We start from the raw sequence: 12911 nt of genomic DNA, 5'->3' as shown, positions 1-12911 counted from the left end.
TAAATCACAAAAGTGTTCAATGTAACTTTAGTGGCTGAGCATTAATGTATTAATGTAGTGTATATGTGAGTAACACACATAAAACATATGTGGGCTTAATGTGAATTCTTCAAAAACTAGTGAAATTTTTGTGCATTTCTCCAGAAATTCTCAGTAGCAAATTAGAACATAAATTCAACAGAGGATTTGTTTCTAGCCACAGAATTAAACCAATTTACCATCACTTAGAGATGTTAAGAACCCATAAGTGCATGATTTAATATCAGATCACCATGATGAAGCTTGCCTCTGAGATTAGGATTAACTTCAAACAATTGGAATGTAGTTGGGGCTAAACAATTGGAATGCAGTTGGGGATTCTTTGCCATGCAGTGTAGAAAATGGAAAGAACCCTACACAGCCAAGTATGTCAGGCAGATTTTTTTTTTTTTCCTGATCGCTTTATTTCTTCTATAGTACTTCCCTAAACCTGTAATATTTATCCCTTCTTTTTCTCTTCCTCTCCTCCCTGTTTTTATTTTCTTTCTGTGTATGTAAGAACCACCTGTTTATTCTTCATATTAACTAAGAGCTAAATGAATATTTACTGAAATAAACAAAGCCTTTGTGATAATTGTGAAATATTTTACCAGCAAAAATATTATATGGCAAATGTTTTAACTTTTGCACACTTGATAGTTTTTAATAAATTTTTTACTTCTAGAGTTATATGTACACAAAAATCCATAAGTCATTTTTAGTGGTTCTCTATATATGCATTTAAATGAGAAAAGTGAATATTAAGAGGAATCTTCAATATAAATCTTCAAAACTATTATATAAAAAAATTTAAAAAATGAGATTACAAACAAATACTTTACTACTTTTCCCAATGAAGGTAACTGACTAGAAGGAAAATAGTTTCTAGTCTGAAATTAAAAAAAAAAAAATTTCTAAGAAAATATGAGTTGGTAATGATTTTAATACTCGATTATTACTTTAATTATTGAGTTTATTTACTATTTAGATTGGCTGTGGCTTTGGTGTTTTGTACTTTGCAGAAATATCAGTACAATTTTTCTACCAATCCATCCATTAAAAATGAAATTTGTAAATTTGACCAATAGATGGTGCTAATTAGGGCATCTGCTAAAACATTGACAAGTCCATTAAAAGGTTGTGCTTTGTTGAAATGGATTTAGTGAGCTTTTAGTGAGTGTCGTAATAACCTCAGTGTAATGCATATCTTAAATGTGCAGTCATAGAATGTGTTCTAAAACCCATCAAGTTTTATTGGGAACCTGATAGGTTTATTTCCAGCTGTACAGGTACTGTGAATCATAGAAAATGTAGGAAAAAAGTTCAATGAGGATTCAACCTTGAATCTTTTTGCTCATTAGAAATCCCAATCAGGAATAAGACACATATATAAGATTTATATAGTTGTCTTTCCTTCCTAAGACTTAAGGTGACATACACAGTACCTCTTAAAATAAACAATAGCCTTTGAAAGTTTAACCCTAACTCTGGGCAAAAGGGTTAGGACCAAAAAAAACCTGGCTTGTGGCAATTAGACTAATGGAGAATGATCAATTTGATATAATGAAATATTGTGCAGGGCATAATTAAATATTGTGATTTAATATGGATTGAAGAACAATCGGCAGATCAATAGAAACTTGGAAAGGGTTTGCACTTACAGCCACTGCTCTAATCCCCCTTCCCAAGGCATATTTCTATGTCTTGCCATAATACATATGTGTATCACTCAGATTTTAAATATCTTTAAAAAAAATGCTTCTTTAAAAATTGGTGTGATTTTTGCAGCAAATTTTACCCTTTGTTATGCATGGTAACATGGACAGTGAAAGTTGACTTAAAATTTAAAACATCATTAGCTTGATTTTGTATAATGAACTTGGCTGAATTTAGAATAAACTCAACTTATTGCAAAGTGAAATTCTGCAGTTTAAATACTTTACTTTTATGTGTGTGCATCATTATTTATGAGCATATCTACTTATTTAGAATATAGTAGAAAATATACCCATATTTTATGTTGATAATTCACTTTTTCTTTACAGTCCAAGGGAAAGTCAAACGGACACATTATTGAAGCAAAATTATTCATATATATATACATATATATATATGTATATATATATATCACTTTCTTCAAATGCTTCGTTCATCTACCATCATTAACCTTGTTAGTATTCCATATTTCATTGATCTCTTTCTTGTTTTTGAAAGGATGTTTTAGATTTCAAGGTAACATTGTTTCTTTTCTTTAAAGTAAAAGAGTTTAGAAATTTTGATTTCATGGGAAAATATATCAAGCATTAAGGTAGTCACAGCTTTCTTAGGTCTAATGATGAAACCCAGCTGTAAATGTAGAAACTAGTGGAACCTGAGAGAAAATGATCAGGATTAACTAATCTTCCAAAAGATAAATGGAAAATGGTGAAACAGAACTGCCATTCCTGTAGTTTATCCTTCGTCTGCTCTGTCGGAAAAAAAAAAAATGCTTTTTCTTTTTTGATACAGTTTCCCAGAAATAGGTAAGTTTACAGTGGGATGGAGTGGGTTTACAGAAATGGAGAAGGGAACATATACTCTTTCACTTACAACATGTTTTCTGTAGCTGCATTATCTGCAGTACAATCCTCCTTCTGCCAATAACTCCCTGGTCAATTCACTCAATCTCTCTATGCTTAGTATCTCTACCATTAGATGGTAATGATAATAATAGCCATTTTTTAGAGTGGTAATTGTTAAATGAAGAATTGCATTATTAGGTTTTAGAATAGTGTCGGATGTAACCTCTAACATTGGATCCTAGCTAATTACTATCATGTTCTTAATTTTCTTATCAAAATTTTTAGTTAATAGGTAATTCGTATAATTTTGTATAAGGGGGGACATGAATTACCCTGTTTTCATATACTTGGTTTTGTACAGTATAAATAATAGCTTCTAGTACATTGTTAGAGCATGCAAAGTATGTAAAACATGAAATTCTCTTGAGTCTTGATTAGTATTTTGTTTAGATGGGATAAAACTGATGTTTTTGTAATTCATTGTTTTAAAAATCAACTAACTATAGCCTATGTGTTAATTTGCAGGTAATGTAGCCAATATGGGCTTCAATTAGCTAAACCAATTTCAGCCTTGTCCCTCCCATTTGGCTTGGCAGAAATGGCTTGGGATTAAAACACTTGCCCATTTGAGCTAAATACATTCAGTCTGACTACCAGGTGCCAAAGCATAGATTGTACATTCTGTGGCTCTAATTAGTAGTGGCTCTAATTAGTACTTGGATTAACTAATTACCCCACCTGGTTCAGTGTTTTACAAAATGGTCCACTGTTACTCACCTAGGTTCTCCCAAGGGTTCATTTTAATATCATTATCACCTTAACATACCATCCCATTATTATCATGAGACAAATCCTGTAAACAAATCATTACTAAATCTCACTCAGTGGTCAGTTTATTTGATTCCCAGATAGGTTCTTTTTTTTTTTTTGATGGAATTTGATTCTTCTTAACATCATTTTACCAGGAACTTAAGGGGGGCGGAAACAGAGGTAGATTAGGTGATATGTCCATATGAAGTACTGGTAGGTTAAATTATCAAAAATTTCTGTCACTGGTAGGTTAAATTATCAATAATTATAGAGGAAATGAATTTGGTCTGTTATAAATCAATTATATTTGTGAATAAAATACTAAAGGTAAGGGTAGAATGACAAGATACTAAAACATGGACAAAATTAATAATGGGTGAAATACAGTGGAGGATGTGAACAAGAATGTCATATAAACCAGGTGTAGTGGTGTATACCTGTAATCTCTGCCACAGTCCGGCTGCAGCAAAATAACCGGGGGGTGATGAACAACTTGTGTAGATTGATGCAGCAGGAGTAGGCCATTCTGACTTGTTTACAGACTCTAACAAATCTCAGTGTCTTGGATGGCTGAGACAGGAGGATTATAAATTCAAAGCTAGCCTGCACAATTTATCGAGGCCCTGTCTCAAATAAAATAAATAAATAAATAAGTAAAAGTAAAAAAATGAAAAATAAGAAGACCTGGAGATATGGATCAGTGGTTAATTGACTCTGGGTTCAATCCCTGGTACCAAAAAAAATATTAATCTTTGAGTTCACAAATACTTAGGTTTTTTTTTTTTTTTTTTTTTTTTTTTGTTGTTAAAATGTTATGCTCTCTGGATCAACATGTGGAACAAAGGGTTAAAAAGAAAATCATAGGTATGGTTCTTAAGACAAACCACTTAATTGGGGTCAAAGGATGCTCTGAAAAAAGATGGGAGAGTAAGTACCAAGAAGAAAAATTTTGTTTTATTTTCTAAGGTTAAAGGCTAGTAACATTGCCCTAAAGCCTGGACTTTCTTATCTTAAAAGATATGTTTTATATGGCATTTTAAAACAGAACAGCAACAACAAAAAAATCCTCCTCCAAGTAGAAAAAAGAAACCAAACAAGTTTGAAGAAATTCTTTTTATAATAAATACCCTCCAGGTTGAGTCATGAGTATGGTGAGGAGTTAATGAAATTGAAGTAGTACTACTCCTCACTTTAAGGAGAAAGAATCATGAGGCACTGCAAAATAGCATGGCACATTAGGTGATGGCAGTCTTCTATGGCTTCTGTTCTTCACTAATAATACATTTTTTTCTAAACATTGAAGTTAAGATCCTGAATTTTTCTGGGAAATGTAACCAGAGGAAATACATCATGGCAATCCTCAGTGCCCAAGCTTAGGAAGCAGTAGGAACTGGTCTGTTCATTTAGTTTAAACTACACCCCTACATAAAATAAGTTTGTGGCAATATATTACAGAACTGTTATCCAAGTCAGACTTACAGATTCTATATAAATTTGTTACTTGATTTTAAATAAGTTTATGTTTCAGGAGAAATGATGTTTTGCACATAAAAATTGAATCAAAATTATAAATGAAAAGACGTGTGTGAGAAAATATTCAGTTGAGGTTAATGGCTTTTGTTTTCTTGAAAAATCATTCACATGAAGAAGAGGGAACAACAGAAGAGATTGATAGAGTGAAAATAACTGTAGTAGACTTATGGAAAAAGAAAATATATAATGATGAAATGGAAACAAAATGTGTGGACCTAAAGGGTCAGGCATCTGGTTCAAAAACAAGGAAATGTTATTCAGTTTTGAAAAGTACAGACTAATAGATCTGAAGAAAAAAAATGATTTGAGGCCATCAAGTAGAAATATAACCTGCAAAGCAGTAATGTCAAATGAATGCTGCTGTGCTTCACTGTAATGCACCTCCTGTCAGGTGTCTGCAGGTATTTTCCTTTTTAAAATTTGCCTACAGATAGGTTATTAAAGTCATTGCAAAGCAGAGCATGTCTTTCCCATGACACAAATTAAACTACACAGGAACAGAGGCAAAATGAAGGACAAGAACACTTAGAAGGCACAGAGAGAGTTGTCTGTGAATTACATGTTAACACTGAGGAATGCTTCTAGTTTCATTTGATTTGAAACAAAAATTTGATTTATAAAAAAATGCATGGACAAATTAGCTCTAAGGAAATACAGCAGTAAGGTAATTAGGGTATGCAAAACCTATGAATGATTCAGCTGATCATATTAGCACAATTAGTAGCTTGGAGAACTTGCTCATAATTTATAAAGGGAGATCTTGCACTTCAGGCACCCATAACCACCCAAGTTTATGACTGATATGTCGATCTAGTCAATAATGGCCTCCTCTTTTATTTTCAAAATGTTTCGATTGTATGGCCTGATGTATGTTTTTGTGAATTCAGTTAGTAATTTGTGCAGTTGTATATATAGAGGTGTGTATGCATGTGTGCATATGTGTATGCATCTTTAATTTTCATCCATTCTATTTTCATCTCTGCTTTGAGTATAGCAGTGGTATTTGGTGTCCTTGTTCTATACTTTACACTTTTTCTCTCCTAAAGCATAGTTTCTAACATAGGGTAAGGGTCATTGGCACTGACTGAAAAGCCTTGTGGTAACAACCTTTCAAACTTCCTGAAGATTTGGGTCTTCTTAGTTTCTCTATTACTGTATCTGATTGAAAATTTATACAAAAATCCACATTCTGCCTAATTTTCTGCAGCATGTCAGCAGCAGATACTCTATTAGAGTTTCCTTCTTGGCTACGAACCACATTTCTCCATTTACCTCTTGTTCTCTTACATTCTCCTGTTCTTCAATATTCAATAAATCTTGATCAGTCATTCATAGATCCTTGACAGCTTGTAAATTGCTTGAAAATACCTGGTAGTGCATATGAACACTAAATATGAATACTAAGCAATGCAGTTTCCAGAATGCCTTTAAAATCCTAATAGTCAGCATCCAGGTTTGTTAATAATCACATTAGGTACTTACTGATTTATTGAAACTCAAATAAATATGGAGCACTATCTGAATTAAATAAAAATGATCTCTGGGAACACTTCCGCAGGTGCTGTTTAAAAATAAGCTGAATAGGAAGTCCTCTTGAGTTCTTAGGCAAACCTATGAGAATATTTTAGAATACAGAAAGAAATCACCTTGTTACATAGAACGATCTTATAATCCATATATGCTTCCATATCCTCACACATTTTATTGTAATTCTAATTTGTTTAACTGTTACTATGAGTAAACACAAAGACACATTCTGTAAGGTCAATGTGTGTTAAGGTTTGGATATATGCTGTCTACCAAAAGCTAATGTGTGAGAAAATTCAGAGGTGAAATGATTATATTATGAGAGCTATAAACCAATCAGCAGATAAACCAATCAATATGGATTAGGTGAGCAGTTACTGTAGGGAGGTAGGATGTGACTAGAAGAGTAGGTCACTGAAGGCATGCCTTGGGGTGTATATTTTGTCCCTGATGAGTGGAGCTTTTCCCTTCTGTTTCCTGGTTGCTACGTTCTGAGCTGCTTTCCTGTACCACTGCCTTCCATCATGATGGGCAGTTTGGGCCAGAGCTATGGAGTCAGCTGATCGTAGACTGAGACCTCTGAAACTATGATTCAAAGTAAACTTTTCCTCTCCTAAGTTGTTCTTGTCAGGTCTTTTGGTTGCAGTGATGCAAAGCTGACTGAAACATTGCATTCTTGTCAAAGAAGGTTAAAGAGATGGGTTGGTGGCAATATTGATAGAGAAGAGACAAACTCTTACTACTATTTTTCTCTCTGAACGAATGGATATTTTGCATGAAGAAAGACACATTTTGCATAACTTCATGTGGTAAAGACATCACTTACATGCAGAGGACCTCAATGTAAAACAATCATTAGGTTGCATGCCAGTTTTAGAACATTTTCAATATCCATTGTTTACAAATTATGTAGCTTTTGTTGTGTGTTTTAAAAATTAGAGAGATGGAAAGTACCCATAATATTGTACTAAGTACTCTCCATGTGGCACTCTAGAGTGCTGTTCCCCTGGGACTGCACTTGTTTCCCTAGTGAACTTAATCCCTAGCATTCTGCCACTAGATGTAACCTTATTTACACCATTCACTGGAAGCAGGCATAAGAAGTCATAAAACTCAGAGTACTACAGTGTAGCAAGCCCTGCAACAATAAGCTGAGGGGGATCTGTAGGGAATTATGCACAGGATAAATCCAATTTTTTTTGTTTTAGAAAGAGACAGAGAAGGCCCTTTGTCAGAACTTAAAATTGTTTAGAAATGACAGAGACTATTATTGGAATGTTTACCAGACACCTTCAGTTTATAGTAAGTTTATGCTCTGTAAGGAGCAATTGGAAGCCTGCCATTCATTAGGAAAGTCATCCATTTATTTAATCCTTTCACTGAGAATTTAGTGATTACACATTTTATGTAGAAGAAAACCACATTGGCCTATAATATGAATTCTAGTCCTCTCCTAAAATAATATTATTTTCCAGATAGACCTTATGTCTTCAGTCACTACCTATATACCAACTGCATTCTCTGTGTACTGAATGTGTCAATACTGAATATTCCCAGCAAATTTCTTGTGACTGTATTAAACCTTGAAAATGTACATATGTTTTTAAAAGATTCACTTTTATTATACTCTAGTACATAAAATAACAGGCTGAAAATATCTCTTTGGTTAGGTAAATACTACATTCATGATCTCATGATGTATAGGAAGATCCAGATACAAAGGTAAGCAATTTATGTCATTAGGGACAATATATCTCATTGAAGTACTGTTTATGTTCCTAACTTATGCCAATTTATGTCCCTATGTTATTTAAACATCAGCTAAGCATTATTATTAAAATATTTATAATACAACTATTAAAAATACAGAAACTGAAGAAAGGCTATGCAACTTGGTGAAGTTACAAAATGAAAGAAGCATGTTTTCTCCCTCAGTGTTTATATTCTAAATGTGAGAGCAACAAACTGTAAATGGCTAGATTAATAAATTTCATAGGTGATGTGGGCTATATGTTTTTTACCACAACTACTCAAATACATCTTCAGAGAAGAAAGCAGATATGGATAAAATATAAATTCATTAATATGTTTGGGTTCTAAAAAAACTTTATTCATTGAAAAAAACAAAAAACAAAAAATAAATAGCTAGTTTGAGAAGAGAGCAAGAGTTTTCCAACCATTCCTTGGAATCACTTTGCATATTGATTCCACTTTAATTATATTTAATACATTTCTAAAACCTGGTCATTTGGGGACTACACATTTTTTATCTTACAGATATTTAATTTACTTACAATATTATAGATATTATCAAAATAATTTCAATGTAAATTCTTTTATACTATGGCATATTTCAAAATATTGCAGTAGCAGGATTAATGTGCTCTGTAAATCTGATTAATGAGTCCTAAAACTGTAGTATAAGTTGACAACACATATTCTGAGTCTGTAAAATATTTTGTCAAAACTAGCTAATATATACTTAAAATTTTCTCTGCAATTAAACATTTAAACAATAATAAATCCAACTTTTATTTCTTTAGTTTTGTGTTAAGGGAATTGAGGATTATTAATTAAGGATTTTTAAAGTTAAAATCAAAACCTTATTGCATTGTAGGATAGCACATCAAAATTAAGAACCCATGTAATTAATTTGTATTGTACTGCTATAATTATCTACTTAATGTCTGACAAGATCAAACTCAGCTACAAAAAAAATAAGTGAGCTACTAAAAACAATTGCATATTTAAACACATATTTTGTCACAACAAATCCTGCTGAACAGTGTGTTAAAAATTGTGAGTCAGACCAAGGAAAAGGAGTATTTGAAGACCATAAATAAATCACTTTTAGGTATAAGAATAAAAAAAAAATCTTATTACACTGCATGTTTGAGCCCAGAATGTCTTATAAGTTGAATTCATGTTAAAAATGTAGAGCTCACATGTCTTAAAAGTTTTGTACTTGCCGCCCATAGTATGTTCAGTGAAAGCAACCAACAGTTATTCTGTCACGCTACAGAAGGGATAAGGTCACATTTGATTTCACATACATTAATCTTGTAAAGGGATAAATGTGCTTTATTAGGGCAATTATTAAATATTTTTTATTCCTTTTTAACTGAAACAAGTACCCAAATCTTGGTGCCCTGAGACACAAACCTGGGTATAACTGATTGTGAGCTGGCTTTCACCTAGAAGGTAACTTGAGTCTTATATTCCTTAGTTCTATCAATTCTCAGGGTGGCATATAACTTCAGAGGATATGTTTGTAATCCTGTCATATGCCTGAAATATGAGGGTCAGGTCTATGTACAACAATGTTAATGGGTAGTGCGGTGAAGCCTTTCTTCACTGCACAGTTTGTTGTGTGCAAAGTACTCAAAACTGCGTTCTTCTTCAAGTGGTTAATGCAACATAAACACTTCCCCAAAACAAACCTTTGAAGCATAAGAAAGTGCATAGAGTCATAATGGAAACTGAGAGGTAATAATAGAGCAGTGTGTTTAAACTGCCATGCGCACTGGGGCAAGTGTGTACTAACCACCTCAAAATGTCAAGTATGGTGTTAAGAAAGGTTTTCCTTGTAAGATCTTTTAAAAATTACATATAGGAATTCACATATAACATTTGGAAGGGAAGAAAGCCTTTTCAAAATCATGCCCTAGAAAACGTAGATAATTAGGTGATTTTGGCTGCAAGCAGGTAGTCAAGGGAATAATGGACTTAAGGTTTTGGCCTAATACCATAAATAAATGAAGAAATAAATAAGAAGCCATGATGTATACATATGTCTCTCTTGTTTATCATCATTCATATAATTTTACATCATGTAACTCTTCAGGTAAATGAAGTCGGTTTTTTAAAGTAATGGTTTTTGAACATCCAAATACAAATCAGACTGCAATATGAATAGATGCATAATATTAGGATAGTTATAGAACCACTTTGAGTTTCCTTTTTCTCACCCAAAAGCTGGAAATCTTGAAACACCTTGTATGTGAAAAATTGAAGAATTTGTGTACAAAAAGTAAATGCTTTCCACTGTGCTTGCCATGAAATAAGCATCCCACAAAATGTAGCTATGATCACTAAGCAAAGAGAAACTTACTTTGACACCCTTTATATTACTCTGCACTATTTAATTTGTATTCTATAAACAGGATGAAATTTTCCATGCTCCATTATGAAAAGCTGGTCTTAACATTTTATGTAAAATTATTTTAAAACATTTTTGTTCTACCATCTCTCTTTCTTACTTCCTTTGTTGATTTAATTGAATGAGCAAATATCAAGATTTATTTATATTTAACAGTTTTAAAATAGGTAAAATAGAAAATTCTCATTGTATACATTCAATTTCATTTTATTTTGATATTAAAAACAGCCAGTGAAGCACAATACATCACATCAATTATAACACATACAAAGTAATTTTAAGAGTAAATAAGAGACTCTTCCTTCACACTGCATCTTGGTGGGTTTTACATAATTATATCCCCAAGTCTATACCATTTCAGGAACATATCAGGTACCTGGCTAATTTTTCTTCTAAAAAGAGAAGTCAATATGCTGAGATTTCCAGTCTTTGCAGACTAGTCTGAGAATCTGGAATTGCTGCAGGTAAACTTGAGGCCAACAAAGCAACACAAATCAGTAATAAGGTAAACAGAGATATTTGTAATTTCCATCCTATACACTCTCTGCTGAAAATTAAAAAAAGAAAAAAAGCTAACAAAGCATTCTTTGTTCTGTTTTGTTTTGGTTTGGTTCCATGGATTGAACCCACAGGGGTACATAACCACTGAACTACAAGCCCACCCCTGTTGTTGTTGTATTTATTTTTTAATTTTTTTAAAAATTTTTATTTATTTTTTTTTTGGTGCTGGGGATAAAACCCAGGGCCTTGTGCATGCAAGGCAAGCACTCTACCAACTAAGCTATATCCTCAGCCCCCTAACCTTGTTCTTATATTTTCTTTAGAAATAGGGTTTCACTGAGTTGCTTTAAGATGTTGCTAAATCACTGAGGCTGACTCTGGACTCATGATCCTCCTCCTGCCTCAGCCTCCTGAGCCACTGGGATTACAGGCTTGTGCCACTGCACACAGCATTAACAAAGCATTCTTAATTCTATTTTATAAAAATGGTGTATACCAAAAATGAAATGACCACCAAATTCACACAGTAACCAGAAAAGTAAAATTCTATTTCCAGAAATTTTCTACTACTGAAAACCTTCCTAGTTTTCTGCAAAAAAAAAAAAAAAAAGACTTTTTTCCAATGTTTTTGTGAAAACATTACATGTTTAAAGAGTCTTTTTAAAAACTATTAAAATTGGAAAGTAAAACTTTGAAGGATATAAACAAGTAGGCACATATTGTTTTTCAAGCGTAAGTGCAAAAAGGTAAATCAGATCTAGTTACCTGCTGGGGAATAAAAAAGTGTCACTTCTGAGAAGGAGATGTTTTGTGCATATTATGTTGTCAGAGAACAGAAATATAAGCTGACTATTAGAGAAGATATATTTTCATGAAGCTGGTATAGAAGATGTATTTGACTGTGGTAATACTGAATGCTTATGACCTTGTGCTTATTCAACTCTATCTACTTGAGCATGACCCACTGGCTGGTCAACAGACATGTACCTGGGGAAACTGAAATAGTGCCTCCTACTTATCTTAGTTTACTCCAGCCCTTACTATGATTCCTTGTTTCCTTTAAAGGTATACATAAATTTTCAATGCTTTATTTTGAAAGCTACACTTGAGATTAAATGCATAGTTCCCTAATTTTAGTTCTCAAAATATGTCCTTGCCCTTGATAATTTTCCTGCTCCTGATCATTTGTGGTTGCTGTCCTGCTTCCATTCTCAGTCTTCTTAATTGGTAAACTGAACAAAAGAGGAAAAAATGGATAATGAAACTGTTTATGACGACATAATGCAGACGTAGTCTGAGAATCTGGAACACCTCCACAGAACTAAAAGCTCCAACAGCATCTTAAGAGAGCTGGAGACACATAGAGAAATAATCAGCAATTTTTCCCTTCTAACTATCATCTCTAGATGGTATAATGCTTTTTCTTTAAAGAAATCAAAGATAAAAATCAAGTGAAATATGTTTAGAAAACAGCAGTCAGATTGTTAGTTAAAATAACCTCAGGTCTGCAAAAATTAGACTTATGATGAATATATAAATATCTCATTTATTTTATTTCTTCTGGAGCTCAACACTACCTTAGTTGATATCAAGTAATGGTTTTATATTGTCTACTGATGTGATTACTTTTAAAAGAATTATGAAAATTTTCAACAAAGATTTGATTCAATATTCATTAATTTTTTTTTATTTATAGGCTACATAATTTCAACACAATGCTGTCAGAATACTTGCTAACTTCAAATATTTGACTTTGACATAGTTCAATAGCTTTCCTCTGATCCTAACTTAAAAATTTTAAA

The sequence above is a fragment of the Callospermophilus lateralis genome, chromosome 8 (assembly GCF_048772815.1).
Source record: "Callospermophilus lateralis isolate mCalLat2 chromosome 8, mCalLat2.hap1, whole genome shotgun sequence".
Taxonomy (NCBI): Eukaryota; Metazoa; Chordata; class Mammalia; order Rodentia; family Sciuridae; genus Callospermophilus; species Callospermophilus lateralis.
Note: the sequence above shows the minus strand (reverse complement) of the source record.